Here is a 13,439-nt window from a genome sequence, read left to right as displayed (position 1 = left end):
GATAACTGTATTATCAATGTTCTCAATGTCAAATAATTCTCTGCTTAAAATGGTTAAATTATTTTCATGTTATGTACACTTTACCACAATTTAAAATAAATTGCTTTTCAAGAAAAAATTAAGGGAGAGTTTAAAATATTCACAGATAAACAGAAACTGAGATTGTTCGTCAACAGATCTGCCCTACAAGAAAGACTAAAGGGGGTTCTGCAGGCTGAAAGGAAAAGACAGGAGGGAGTGGTTTGGAGTAGTGTGAAGAAATAAAGATTATCTATAATGGAAACTTAAAGCGTAAAAAAAGAGACCAAAAAAAAAAAAGATATCACATAAAAACCAAAGGATAAAATGGCTGAAGTAAGTACTGCCTTTAGAGTAATAACATTGTAAATGGATTAAACTCCCCAAACAAAAGGTACAGATTGGCAGAATAGATTTTTAAAGAAAGCATAATCCAACTATATGCTGTTTATAAGAGACTCAACTTAGATCCAAAGACACAAATAGGTTGAAAGTGAAAGACTGGAAAAAGTTATTGCATGCAAATTGTAAACAAAAAAGAACTGGTGTAGCTATATTTAAATGAGAGAAAATAGACTTTAAATGCCCAACTCTTATAAGAGACAAAGAAGGACACAATAAATTAATAAAAGGAACAAACCACCAAGAAATAGCAATCATCAGCATTTATGCACTAACCGTAGTGCCCCAAAATACATGAGGCAAACATTGCCAAAACTGAAGGGATAAATAGATGTCTCTACAATAGGTGAAGACTTCAATATACCACTCTCATCAATAGATAGAACATCTAGAGAGGGGATCAATATGGAAACAGAGAATTTGAATTTATGATAAATGAACCAGCCTAACAGACATACATAGAACATTTTACCCCCAGACATCAGGATATAAATTCTTCTCAAGTGAGCATGGATCATTCTCCAGGATGGACCACATGTTGTGCCACAAAAAAGTCTCAATAAAGTTAAAAAATTTGAAATTATACAAAGAACTAAAATCTTAATTCACACTGTAGTCTGAGAGCCTGGTTTATCAAGGTTATAGGTTTGATTTCCTTTCCAGACATGTCTTGAATGAAGAATTGATCATGTCAAAGTTGTGGTTTGTATCTACTTTAGTGCATGTTATCAGCAGCATAAGTGATTTTAAGTAAATTTACATATGTATAAATATATATTATATAAGTTTGGTGTGTGATATTCTGAACTCCTGCTATTTGGATATTAATTAACACTGATGTATAATTAATTTATATGTTAATTGCTCCTCCCTGTGCTCCCATAGCATCTTAGCACCTGTAGATGCTTACGGCATTTATTAAAATGTTCTGAAATTGCCTGTGTCCCCCAGTAGACAGTAATCTTTGGTAGGACAGGTGCCATGCAATATTCAATATTGTACACTAAATACATTTCACAGTCCATGGCCCATTTCACAGTAGTTGCTTGAAACATATCTTGTGAACTATAGAGAAATGACTGAACCAACAAATATGTTTAGCTAACATGCTAGGGATATTTAGAACTGAGATATTTTCCTGAAATTTATCAAGCTTGTTGGTTAATCTGAATGTGTATATATATTTAATCCATATTTAATCTATATTGGCTAGAAGATGGAAAAAACTAGCTAGGGAAATTATGTAAAAGAATCAGTATACTACAAACAAAGGAGCAAGTGCTTAGCATTGGCTACATTGCATCATTTTTTATATGTATTGAAAGAGACTGCTACAGCTTGAAATATATTTCAAACAAGTTCAGAATACTCTGTTAAAAATCCATCCCTCTGAATGCTTCTTTCTTGAGGAATTAATCATTTTATAATGATGATATTGTAAAAATAACAGAGGAATCCACAGGCACAGACAATTGCACTGACCCATGTACAGAAATGTCTAAAACCAATTCTGCTTTATATGGAAGAAATGAATTAAGGTAACATGTCAAAGAAAGAAACTGTCCTGACAACAGAAAGGCAATATCTACTCTGTTATTTTATTTTCTTTGAGAAATGACCATAGTATCTATTTTCCTAGATATCATATTTATGTAAATCAGTACATTTTCTTATATTTTGAATAGTGTCAGGCAATACAGTGAAAAAGTACTTGACGTTAACTCACATCTATTAAAGAAGTATAATAGAATTTTTCAAATTATTACTGAAAGTGATATGGAAATATTGATTGTAATATTTCATGAAATAAAGTTGAACCTTCAAAAAAATCTGCCATTTTTACACTTTCTGGTACATGGAAACTCTATAAATGATAGCTAAAGGGGCTTTGCCATGTTCCCTTGTAACTCTGCAAGTCTATGTATTTAAAAATGTTTCTAGCTAGTGCTGTCCTAAAATTACAATCCAATAATTTCAATTTTATTCAATAATTTCAATTTTATTCAAAGCTTGCTTTGCATTGAATACTTTAAAGATTACGTACTTTGGGAGAAAACAATCACATGAAGAAACTAAGGGGCATGTGAAATATTGATTGCTTCCACCTAGGCAAAGCAAAATTATAAAGCACGTCTGAAAAATACAAACACACATCATATCCCAGATAAAGCATCATTTGAGTTAGAGTAATCATTTCAGTCCTTGAATTTATGCTTTAAATATATACATATATATCCTAAATATATTGGTATATATTCTAGGTTAGAATAGCTCCAGTGCTACATATTTTTTTTAAAAAAAGCACTGAGAATGTAATAGTTTTGACTTAGAATTTCTCCTAAACTTTAAATATCCTTAAGAGGTGGTGATACACATATTGTTTGAAAACTATAATTTTTCTTTCTAAAGACCTACTTGTATGAACTCCAGAAATCTGGCCCCACTCTGCATTTATTTATATTGAAGACCTATTAAACCAGTCCTTTTGCTAAAGACAATTGCCAACATGCATGGCATGCCTATTCTTGTGTCCTCGTTGTTGTCTATTTTAATCCTCAGAAAAACACTGTGAGGGTAAGCTTATTGTCCCTTCTTTACAAACGTGGAGACTGCGGTTGCTTGAGGGTAGAGCTCCTAAGTGGTGGTAATGGAATTAAAATCTAGGTTTTACTGATCATAAAATTTGTGTTCCAACCACTTAATTGCCTTGGCTGAGTGCACCTCTAGATGTGCTTTCATATGGGCCTGCTCAACCATAGATCCTGCTCTCTAAAGAACAGAATTTCCAGGATCCTTTTTCCAACTTTAAATTGGGACATGCATCCTTTATAGAATAATTTCACTGTAATAATTATCATTGGCTACTTGAAATTCAGTTCAATTAATTTGATAGGCATTTTAAGCAAATATTTAATTACAGCAATTATGCATATTATAAATAGTAACAAACACCTACCTTAAAAGCCACGTAAGCAGTGTATTTTATTTCATTCGTTATTCACTGCTAGGACATAATTTGCTAAAATTCAGCAATATCATTCTCAAATTTGGCAAAATTTATAAGGAAGATAATATTTCAAATTGAAACTCACTGAAAATCAGATCAGTTTGATGACCCTCACTTAATTTTCTGTATTTTGTGTCACCTTTTTCTCTCTTTACTTTGTGCTGTATAGTCAGGAACACTGGCTTGTTTCTTTCTATACTTAGCATAGCGGTTGGAGGTCAATCTATTTATTTAATATAAATTTCCATTAAGTTCATTTTTGGTTCAGCTTTTAAGTTTTGTAATTAAATCTTTTGCATTATATGGTAATTTTTGTTTGAAGTAAAGTAGCATAAACTTAAAGGATAACAGGAAAATACCCTCATACTTTAAATAGGAAATGATCTTTAGTGAATAAAATATTGACTTAATATTTCCTGCTACACATTAGTCATTTTGTAGACAAAGTACTCATTAAATAATTTTCAAATTTACAACTAAATAACATGCACAGTTTAAATATCTTTGCATGTTTTCATTTACATTTCTATTATCATGATTCCTATGATTTTCTTATTTAAGAATAAGAAATGTTGAAATGGGCCCTTTTATTCTACCAATGATTCCTGCCAGGTTGGATATAATTTTTGTTATTTTAAATTATGAATGCAGATGAATTTTAATGATTTCCATATATGCCACTTATGATTGAAATATTGGCATGACTCCCATGGAAACTCATCCTTTGTGTCTTCAGTAAAAACATGACAAGTGCCCAAAGAATTTACTTGTGTTTTTACATTGTAACACTATGACTATTAATATGTTAAACCAAACAGTACAGATTAGATTGTCAAGTTGTTTAGCCAGGGAGGTTTGACTATTTTACTCACAAAATAGTCTTCTTTTAAGAACATTTCAGTTTCTGTTTTCTAATGTCTTTGTGCAGGGTGTATGATGATAGTTTATATGCCTTTTGTCTAGAGACATATCCAATTGTTCCATATCCATTTGTTGAAAATACTTTGAATGAAGGTAGATTATCATTTGAGTAAAAATCTAGGACTGAAATTACTGGACAAATGCAAGTGTATCTAAAACTTTTTAAGAAAATGAAAACTGTTTTCAAAATTTATTATACAATTATCCTTTCCGCCAGCAGTGTGGGAGATTTCTAGTTTCTCCACACATTTACTGTCACTTGGTAAGTTTACCCTTTTTAATTATAGCTATTCTGATAGGTGCAAAGTAGTATTAAATATTTGTTTTAATTTGTGTTTTTATAATAATTAACACTGTTGAATACTTTTGACTATGTATATTTGTTTTTCATAAATATTCTTCAGTGGTATGTTTGTTCAAAATATTGACCATTTTTTCCTGGTAGATTGTTTTCTTATTGAGTTGTGAGTGTTCTTTATATATTCTGGAACCAAGTCAGTTAACAGATTTGCAGATACAAGATTTGCAAATATTTTCTCTCTATGACTTTCCTTTTCATTTTCATAACAATTGTCTTTCAAGGAGCAGAGGTTTCAATTTTTTAAATTCAAAACTATTTGTTTTTGATTTATATGAAAAAAAGTTTTGATTTGTACAAAAAAACATGATATTAGCACAGAAAGTTCATATATACTCCACACCTTATTTCTCCTATTAACATTTTATATTAGCACAGTAAATTAGTTAAAATTAGGGAACCAATATTGCTATGTTATTTTTTTTTTTGAAATTCAATGTTTATTTACACATATGTAATTAGAATAAGCATAAAAACAAGAATCTCAGGATAAAGTGTCACTGCCATTTTGTTTGCAGGGAGGAGTCAGGAAACGGAACCATAACAACATTCTAAGACAATTCGAAAGTAGCTAGTTTATGCAATGTTAAGATTAATGTAATAGTGATTATTTCTCAAAGTGAGATAAGTAACTTTTAGAAGAGGAAAGAAGTTTCTTTTACACAATGGCTAGAAAATCTCAAATACAACTGAATAGCTATGCTATAGCTCAATAAATACTGTAAAATTTTTATGGGTTAGTGTACGTTTCAATTTAGTATAGAACTACACTTTGTATTTTATAAAGGCAGCAATTAATTATATTTTGGCTTTTATTCTAGATGGTTACTTAACATGGTTAAAGCAACAGTTCAAGCATATTAAGTGAAGGTTGTCAGTGATAATCATCACAATCTTTTGCAATCTACACACACTGTATCATGCTTAAATGGAATGAAACCAGTGTTAATTAGTGTCTTACACACACACATACCTGCATAAACAGAACTAGGAAAAAAAAATCAAAAGTAATCATTCTAAATGTAATATGGCAAAACAGAAATAAGTAATAGGATCAGGACTCACTATATAAAGGTGACTGGTTCCAACACAAAGCTAAAAGCCTGTATCAGTCATCTTAAATGGCTTGTAGAAAGCATCGAGTTTCCAGTAGGTAAACTATTCTGTGAAAGTTTGTGTATCTCTTGAAAATTTTACATCTGTAAAACCAGAATAAGGCTACAACTATCTTGAATTTGGACAAGATATCAGTTCTCACAGTTAGATTCAGATAGAAAGCTCTCCATGCATCATATGTTCCTTGGCTCCTGGAAAGCTTCATGTGCATAACAAAGAAGTTGCTGAAGAAGTGAACTGCAGTGGAGTAGTTCAGCTAAGTTCCCATTTTGGCTTGACCTTTAAACCTCAGGAATGGTGTGATCCATCAAGCTTTTCATAATGTTTGGTGCCATCCATTTAATAATATGTTCAAAGATAAAAGCAAGCTTGATTGTAACAGTAACTACAGTCCCAGATGTCGACAGTATGTCTGCACTTTGAGAGTCCTTCAATCCAATGACATTCTGTCCATTGATTGTACAGATATTGTGCTCTGTGAGAAGACCATTTCTGGCTGCAGAGCTATCTTTCACTGTGGACGTTATTTTTCCATTTTTGAAGATAAAGCAAACATGTCTGGTGCTATTCTTACGTAGGGTAATAGTCCGTTTAAAGGCCTGTCACAAATAGTCATAGTAATCTTTTCTCCAAAAACCTGTTTGAGCACTTTGTATGTTTTACCAGAGCTCCAGCCTATACAGTTCTCACCATTAATCTGGAATACTTGATCCCCAAATCTCAGACAAATGAACAATGCTGGAGAATTAACTTGGACTCGCTGGATAAATACACCATTATCTACTGATTTAAGCCTGAGGCCAATTTTTCCATTTTGATCCTTACACAAAATAATTTCAGGAATCCCTTGCTTAATTTCTGCTCTTCGAATTCCAATATCATTAACAGTTACAGGAGCCACTACATAGTTTGCACAGGAAGGTCTTACCAGCAACCCCTGTGCTGGTTCTCCAGGGACCATGGCCATATTTGCACGTATTTCTTCTTCATTTAGACTTAGGCCCACATATTGGGAGAACTCCACATACAGTTTAGGATAAAGACTTCCATCTTGAGCCGTGGGAGCAGAAGATTGGCAGGGTTGGCAGAAAAAGCAGCTTGAACCTGAATTACTTTTGTTCCTTGAAGAGTAGACCTTCATTATGGAAGACACTCAGGGCATATTTCACAATGATTACTCTTATCCCCCTCCTGCCAAAGCCATGAAGTGATCTTTTTTGGTTCTTCACTCTTTGAACCTGGTGGGAATCATAGATGTGTGAGATGTTCCCCCTCAACCCCATCAGTCCCAAAGAATTTCTTACTTGTGTGCTTGTCCTCACTAAGCCTCCATAGAGTTTTAAAAATTACAACGTAAGTGTTCCTACCAGATTATGGCTCTAGCAGCTTCTGTTCCATATATGCTGATATAGTTGTGACTTTTTGGATTTGCCTCAGAGTGAGTGTTTGCCCTGAAAATTCAATTCTCTGACAGGCTTAAGAAAAGTCATTGGTTTTCCATTTGTTCAGCTTTTCAATCTTTGTTTACTGTTTGCCCCTGCTTATTTTGTTTTTACTTTAGATTATCCTAATGTTTACTACATATTCATATGCAGTTATCTATTGTGTTTTTTAAATTGTTGTTCTAAGGATTACATTATATACCCCCTAAATTTTTACAGTCTACTTAGAGCTAGTCTTGTGCCATTTCTTTAAAACAAAGAAAACGTGCAAACTTATAGGATCTTTATATTCTATTTCTCCTGCTATCTTTAACATTATAGTTGCCATAAACATATATACATATTGCTTAAACATTCATATCTTTTCAATACATTAAAATAAAAACTAACCTTCTATTTCCTTTCTGATATGTATCATTTCCAATGCTTTTATTTATTCCTGAATATGAAGACCCTTCTTTTGCAAATTTCCTATTTCACATGTATGAGCAACAAATTCCCTTAATTTTCTTTTTTATAAAAATATTACTTTATTTCACCTACATTTAAAGGATATTTTTATATATTTTTATTTTATAATTTATTTTTCTCCCTATGCCACTGTTCTCATTTCCTGGCTTAACACGTGTAATGCAGTTTTGATTATATACATATTCAAATTTAATTAATGTTATTGAGGTACAGCTCTCATTGTTTCTTACTTTTTTGAGCCAACATACCTTAGAGAAGCTGTATGTTGTTGTATGTGCCTTTAGTTTGTTACATCTGACTTTTGTGTTGTAGTCCCCTGTAGGTCCCACTATATTTTAGTGATGAAATATACTGGTAATGGACACCCCGACTAGTCTCACTTCCTGCTACCAGAATGATTACATGCATGCTATTTGTCTAAATATTGAAAATTGTTCCCTAGGATGACTGTCTAAATTTATGCGGTGGCACAATAAAATATTTTTTATTAATTAATTTACCTGATTTTACTCCCCCTCTCCCAATCCATTGCAGTGCAAGTCTCACAAGAACAAAAGTCATTGTTTTATTTTTGTTCATCTTTTTTCCATGGCACTAATCACATAATGTCACACATATTGAAGAACTCAATAAGACTTGCAGAAAGAATAAATAAATGTGATTCCTGCTAACATTCCAGGTCATATTTGCTATTACTCTTTTAAATTTGCTTAGATCATTCCCTGTAAAAGCATGAACTTAACACTGGAAATGTACTAGAAGTTCAAGTTTGATTAATATTCTGAGAAAATATTTATTATTCACATAAAGAATTAGAATGACAGAGAACTTCAGTTAAAGAAATGTGGTTTACAAAAGACACATCGTAATAAAATATGAGTATGTTAGAATTTTTTCTCAACATATTTACAATAGAGATTCTTAAAATAAGTTGTCCTCATTAGACTTATGAGAGTATTTAAAACAGATAATTAACTTTTTTTGGTAGATTGGCATGGGAATGAAGAGACTCAATAATAAATTCTTAGCAGCTGCTGCTGACAGAAAAATTAGTGAGCTATAAAGATAAAGTATCGATGAACATGAAATATAAGTTGATAGGTAAAATAATTTATTTATAAAAACTAGTTTACTCACTATTCAGACACATGTCTAGAACAGATGGCAAGATATCTTTATATTTTACAATATTACTTAGGCAAGTTCATTCTCTTACCTATTCTGGAGCATCTGTGGTTATCTTGAGGAGATCGCATCAATAGACAGCCTGCCAACATTAAGTGTCTGGGGTGTTGAACTTTGTGTTTTGCTGTAAAGGTGAGGTTTGCTTTGGAAGCTGTTACAAGAAAATGTTTTTTCAATAAAAGTTGTAAATACTTATTCTGATTGTATATTTTAAAGGGAACATAACTTTCTCCATTATTATGTGTTGTCATCTTACAAGTACCCTGAGTAAAACCAGTTGTGACATAACAGAGAGGAATAGAAAGTTATTTCACTCACTTCTCGCCCAAAGAAAGGGTTCATTTTGGAAAGATAATATTGGCATAAGAACAAGGTTATTATCTGAGCAGCTTTTATTAAGAAGGTTTCCATTAACATTATATAAAGTTTACATTATGTATCAGCATGAGGATTTTTATTTTAGATGAACTGATAAAACATTCCTTAGTTTCTATGGTCGTCAATTTATTTTCTGATGTATGGGTTAGGAACATAAAACCCTCCAAAAGTTACAGATTTTTAAACTATTTACTGTCAGGCTTCTCATTGTAAATCACGTCTGCATGGAAAAAAAACGCATCTACAAAAAGAATTGATAGACATAGCGTCCTTTAATTGACAGAACAACGGATACAAAAGAAAGAATGCATTTATAATCAGGAGTAGAGGATGCTCAACACTAATAGTTTATTTTAGAACCTCCACATTCTATCTAGAAGATTTTATATGGACTTTTACCTATATAATCTGAGTTTAATAATAGATTCAGATATCTCTTAATCATTCATATTTTTTAAATGATGCTGAAGATAGGTCTGCTCATGACAGTCTGGCTTTAGTGACTAAGATTTTCATTCACTAAGGGAGTCTTGAAAATATGATATATATTGATCTTCAGCTTCTTTATTTAAAATCTCATAGAATATGGAATGCCTATGGTGTGTGTCTGAATGTAAGTGTATGTGTAGTTATTCAACATGATAAAATATGAGTGTGTACATATGTGAATATGTGTAAATATTCTTTCTAGATAATATTTCTACTGTTGATTACCACTACAGTGTTCATATATTATGGTAAATATAATACCTGTAATGTGTGACTGATTGTTTTTTAAGCTGTGTTTCCAGATGGAGATGATAATCCACCCACCCATTTTGGGAAGAGATCTTGTAGTTTTGAGAACCCAGACCTATTCTCTACATATAAAAAAATTCACCCTATTTATATTTGAAGTACACATGATATAAACAACCACACGTTAGCAGCATGTAAAAGGCATATTTTTCTGAGGAAAAATAGCATTCCAATGCATTTCTGACATTGTTTTATATATATAGCATATACGTGTTTTACATATATATATATATAGGAAATTTTGAAATAGTGGCTACTGAAAATAAACTGTTTTAAAAAAGCTTTATATATGTATTATTCAGGATAGATTATATCATGCTGATGTGACAAATTAAACCTCATATCTCTGAAACTTAACTCTCAAAGTCCTTTTCTGCTTCATTCAAGAAAGATATCCAAAAGAATTTAGTGGGTGATGTGGAAGGAGATTCCAGCACTTTGTATTTGAACCATCTGGAAAACAGCACCTTCTCCATCACTGCAGTCAGAGGGTGATGCTCTGGTTTGTTCTGGAAGAGACACATGGCCATTAGTCAGGAGTAGTGACATGGGCCCATCTAACTGCTAAAAGTCCGAAAGCACTTGGGATGTTTGGTGAGGTAACTCTCTCTCTCACACTATCCCACCTCTATGTTTTGCAGGGTTGAGAGTCCTACTCTTAAGCAGTTACCTTTAGCCAGCTCCCCATTGACATAAATATTATGAGTGCTGCCAGATACTTTGGACTTCTTGTGCCCAGGAACTAGCAGGTGAACACAGTAGTGGCAATATTGGCAGGCAGCTGACCCTGGTCAGCAGGAAGAGTCAGGATCCTTTTACTCAATAGGTAAAGGGAGGAGTACATGTGAAAACCCAACAATTTTGGGGTTCCTTCTGGTAGTCTGTTGCCCTCCTTTAACTGTTAGTGAGCACATGTAACAGCTTCTCCCTGAGAATTTTATGATAACCAAATGTTCAGACACTCCAGGAATTAAGATTTTGTTCAACCACCAAGTAACCTCCAAGACCTACTTGGGGGCTACCTGGGGAGCAGCAGGATTTAGAGTGTGCAGCAGAGGAAGAAGAGGGTGAGTACAGGTGCGGTTCTGATATAAACTGCAGTGATGGGGGATATAACCTCACTAACTGCCATTTTTCAATTTTCTTTTTAGGAAGAGCATCCCAGGGGATCAATGGAGAAGCTGTGCCCCATACCTGTGTGGATAAATCTGTGTGGTGTAAGAGATGGGCTCTATTAGCAACAAAAATGTGCCCAGATCTCTTACTCTAGGGGACACAACTGTCTTGAGGACCTGAGCTGCTGTGCTCTGAAACCCACCACCACATTCCATGTTTTCCATAAACTACTGCAAGCAAATGACTGAATGCAACAGGGAAACTAAGCGAGACCTGTTCCTAGGAGAGGCAGCGTTGTTCTGATGGGCGATTTTGGCTAAATGACTCCCTGTCAGCCTTGCCTAACTTTCTTAGTGCTGCAGTGTGGTCTATGACTCTTCCACCCAATGTTTTCTGCCCTCCCTCTCTCCTTTAGTGATCAGAATTGCATTACAGTCTGATATCTCTGCAAGCCTATATGAGCACCCACCTCATTTTTTCTTACAAGCATTTCCCCTAATAAATAAAATTCTTACACTACTCATTCCATCTGCCATTGCTTCTCAGATGGTGTAGACTAAAAGAACAGAAAATTCAAATGCGGAACATTTAAGATGGTGGAGGTCTTTGTAGTTTGTGACTTAATATCTGTCTGAAATCCCTCATATCTTTGGTAATGTTTCCATACTGTTTATTTGGCCACTTCTTTTATGGTAAACCAGAAAAAGGGCCAAAGTATGTTTATGGACTTGCTTGAAGCTAAATCAAGATGTCGCTATAGACACTGGAACAGAGAGAGGAAAACAAATCAGTTTGGAGATTCATAGACTTACTGGGAAGGATGCCATACTTGCACAGATGATGAAATTAAGGTTTAAAATTATATTGTCTTAAATTCTCAAATGGTAGGAAAGTCCAAACGGACACTTGAGTTGAAGACGACATATACTAAATATTACATCAGGTTTTATTGACAGAGATAAACTACTGTATAATGTGTCTTCAGAAATTTAGATATTCCTTCAGCTTCAAAAATTAGAGAAGGGTTGCTGAATAATGGGGATTACGAAACAGAAGTTGAGGGTCTTCCAACCGGAGCTGAGAAAACACTGAAAAGTTAAAACTCACAAAATTAATAAAGGAGCATCCATGCTTTTCCCCACTCGCCACTAACCTCAACCCAAAGGTAACATAACCCTGAGAATCCCAAGAGCACAAACTCTGCAGCTGAGGAAGTCATGGACACACCTAGTGGTCATCTCCCATTCCCAGCCCCTCCTAACCCTCTTTTCTATTGTGTGCAGATGTTTCAATATGTTTCCATTTTGCAGCCCCACTAGTCTTAGATCTAATTGTATTGCCTGACCGTACCTTGAACTCAAAACCAGCAATAAGCAGCCCCAGCTGCTTCTCAGGGCGGTATCCCTCAGTGGCAGGGCCCCCTCCCCTTGGGTTGTATAAATACCCTGCCCTGGGCAGCACAGATTTGCCTCTCCTCTCCAAAGCAAAGTGTTGTCTGTGGTGCTGCCATCCACTGACCCTCACCTGAACAGTTGGCCTCCCAGGAGACTGGTCACAATGGGATTCCTTCTCTTGCTCTTTTGGACATTTTCCCCATGTAAGTAATAAAGCTGTAAGTTTCTCTTGTGCCTGAGCCTGTGTTCCCATCATGCACCATTTAGCAACTTGCACCACTTATGTTCACCAATTTTGAATTTTATATAAATGGTTTCATGTATGCGCACTTTTTATCAGGCTTCTTTAATTGAATATCATGTTGGTGAGATTCATCCATATGGTTCCTGTAGAGAAATTCACTCTGTGAATATACTAAAATGTATTCATCCATTCTAATACAGTGTTCCAATTTGTGACTCTGTTAAAGTGCATTCATCTATTTTAATTTTGATCGGCATTTGTGTACTTGTTCTTTGGCTATTACATTTATTGATTTTTTAAAAAATTAAACCAATCTTGCATTTCCTAGTAAAACCCCACTTAGTTAGGATGCGTTTTCCCTTTGCTAATCCTTTAGTAGGAGAATTTAATCTACTGATATTCACATTTTTAATTTCTTTTATTCTAATTTATTTCTATAGCTTTGGTAAGAGAGTGTAGTGAACACCATGCAAAATTCTCTAATTTCTGAAAATTATTTTTATTTAATTAATCTATGTTTAATTGATTTTATAATATCTTTCAATATACTAATTTTGGTTAGAATTTACTTTTTTTCTAGCTTTTTCAG

General features: G+C 33.8%; 1 pseudogene; it reads right to left on the bottom strand.

Annotated features, from left to right (window-relative positions):
- Positions 1-6,103: 6,103 nt before the first annotated feature.
- Positions 6,104-12,859, bottom strand: LOC119535346 (annotated as a pseudogene).
- Between the last annotated feature and the right edge of the window lie 580 nt (positions 12,860-13,439).

Source organism: Choloepus didactylus, chromosome 5 (genome assembly GCF_015220235.1).
Source record: "Choloepus didactylus isolate mChoDid1 chromosome 5, mChoDid1.pri, whole genome shotgun sequence".
Lineage (NCBI taxonomy): Eukaryota > Metazoa > Chordata > Mammalia > Pilosa > Megalonychidae > Choloepus > Choloepus didactylus.
Note: the sequence above shows the minus strand (reverse complement) of the source record. Positions and strands in the feature narration are given on the sequence as shown.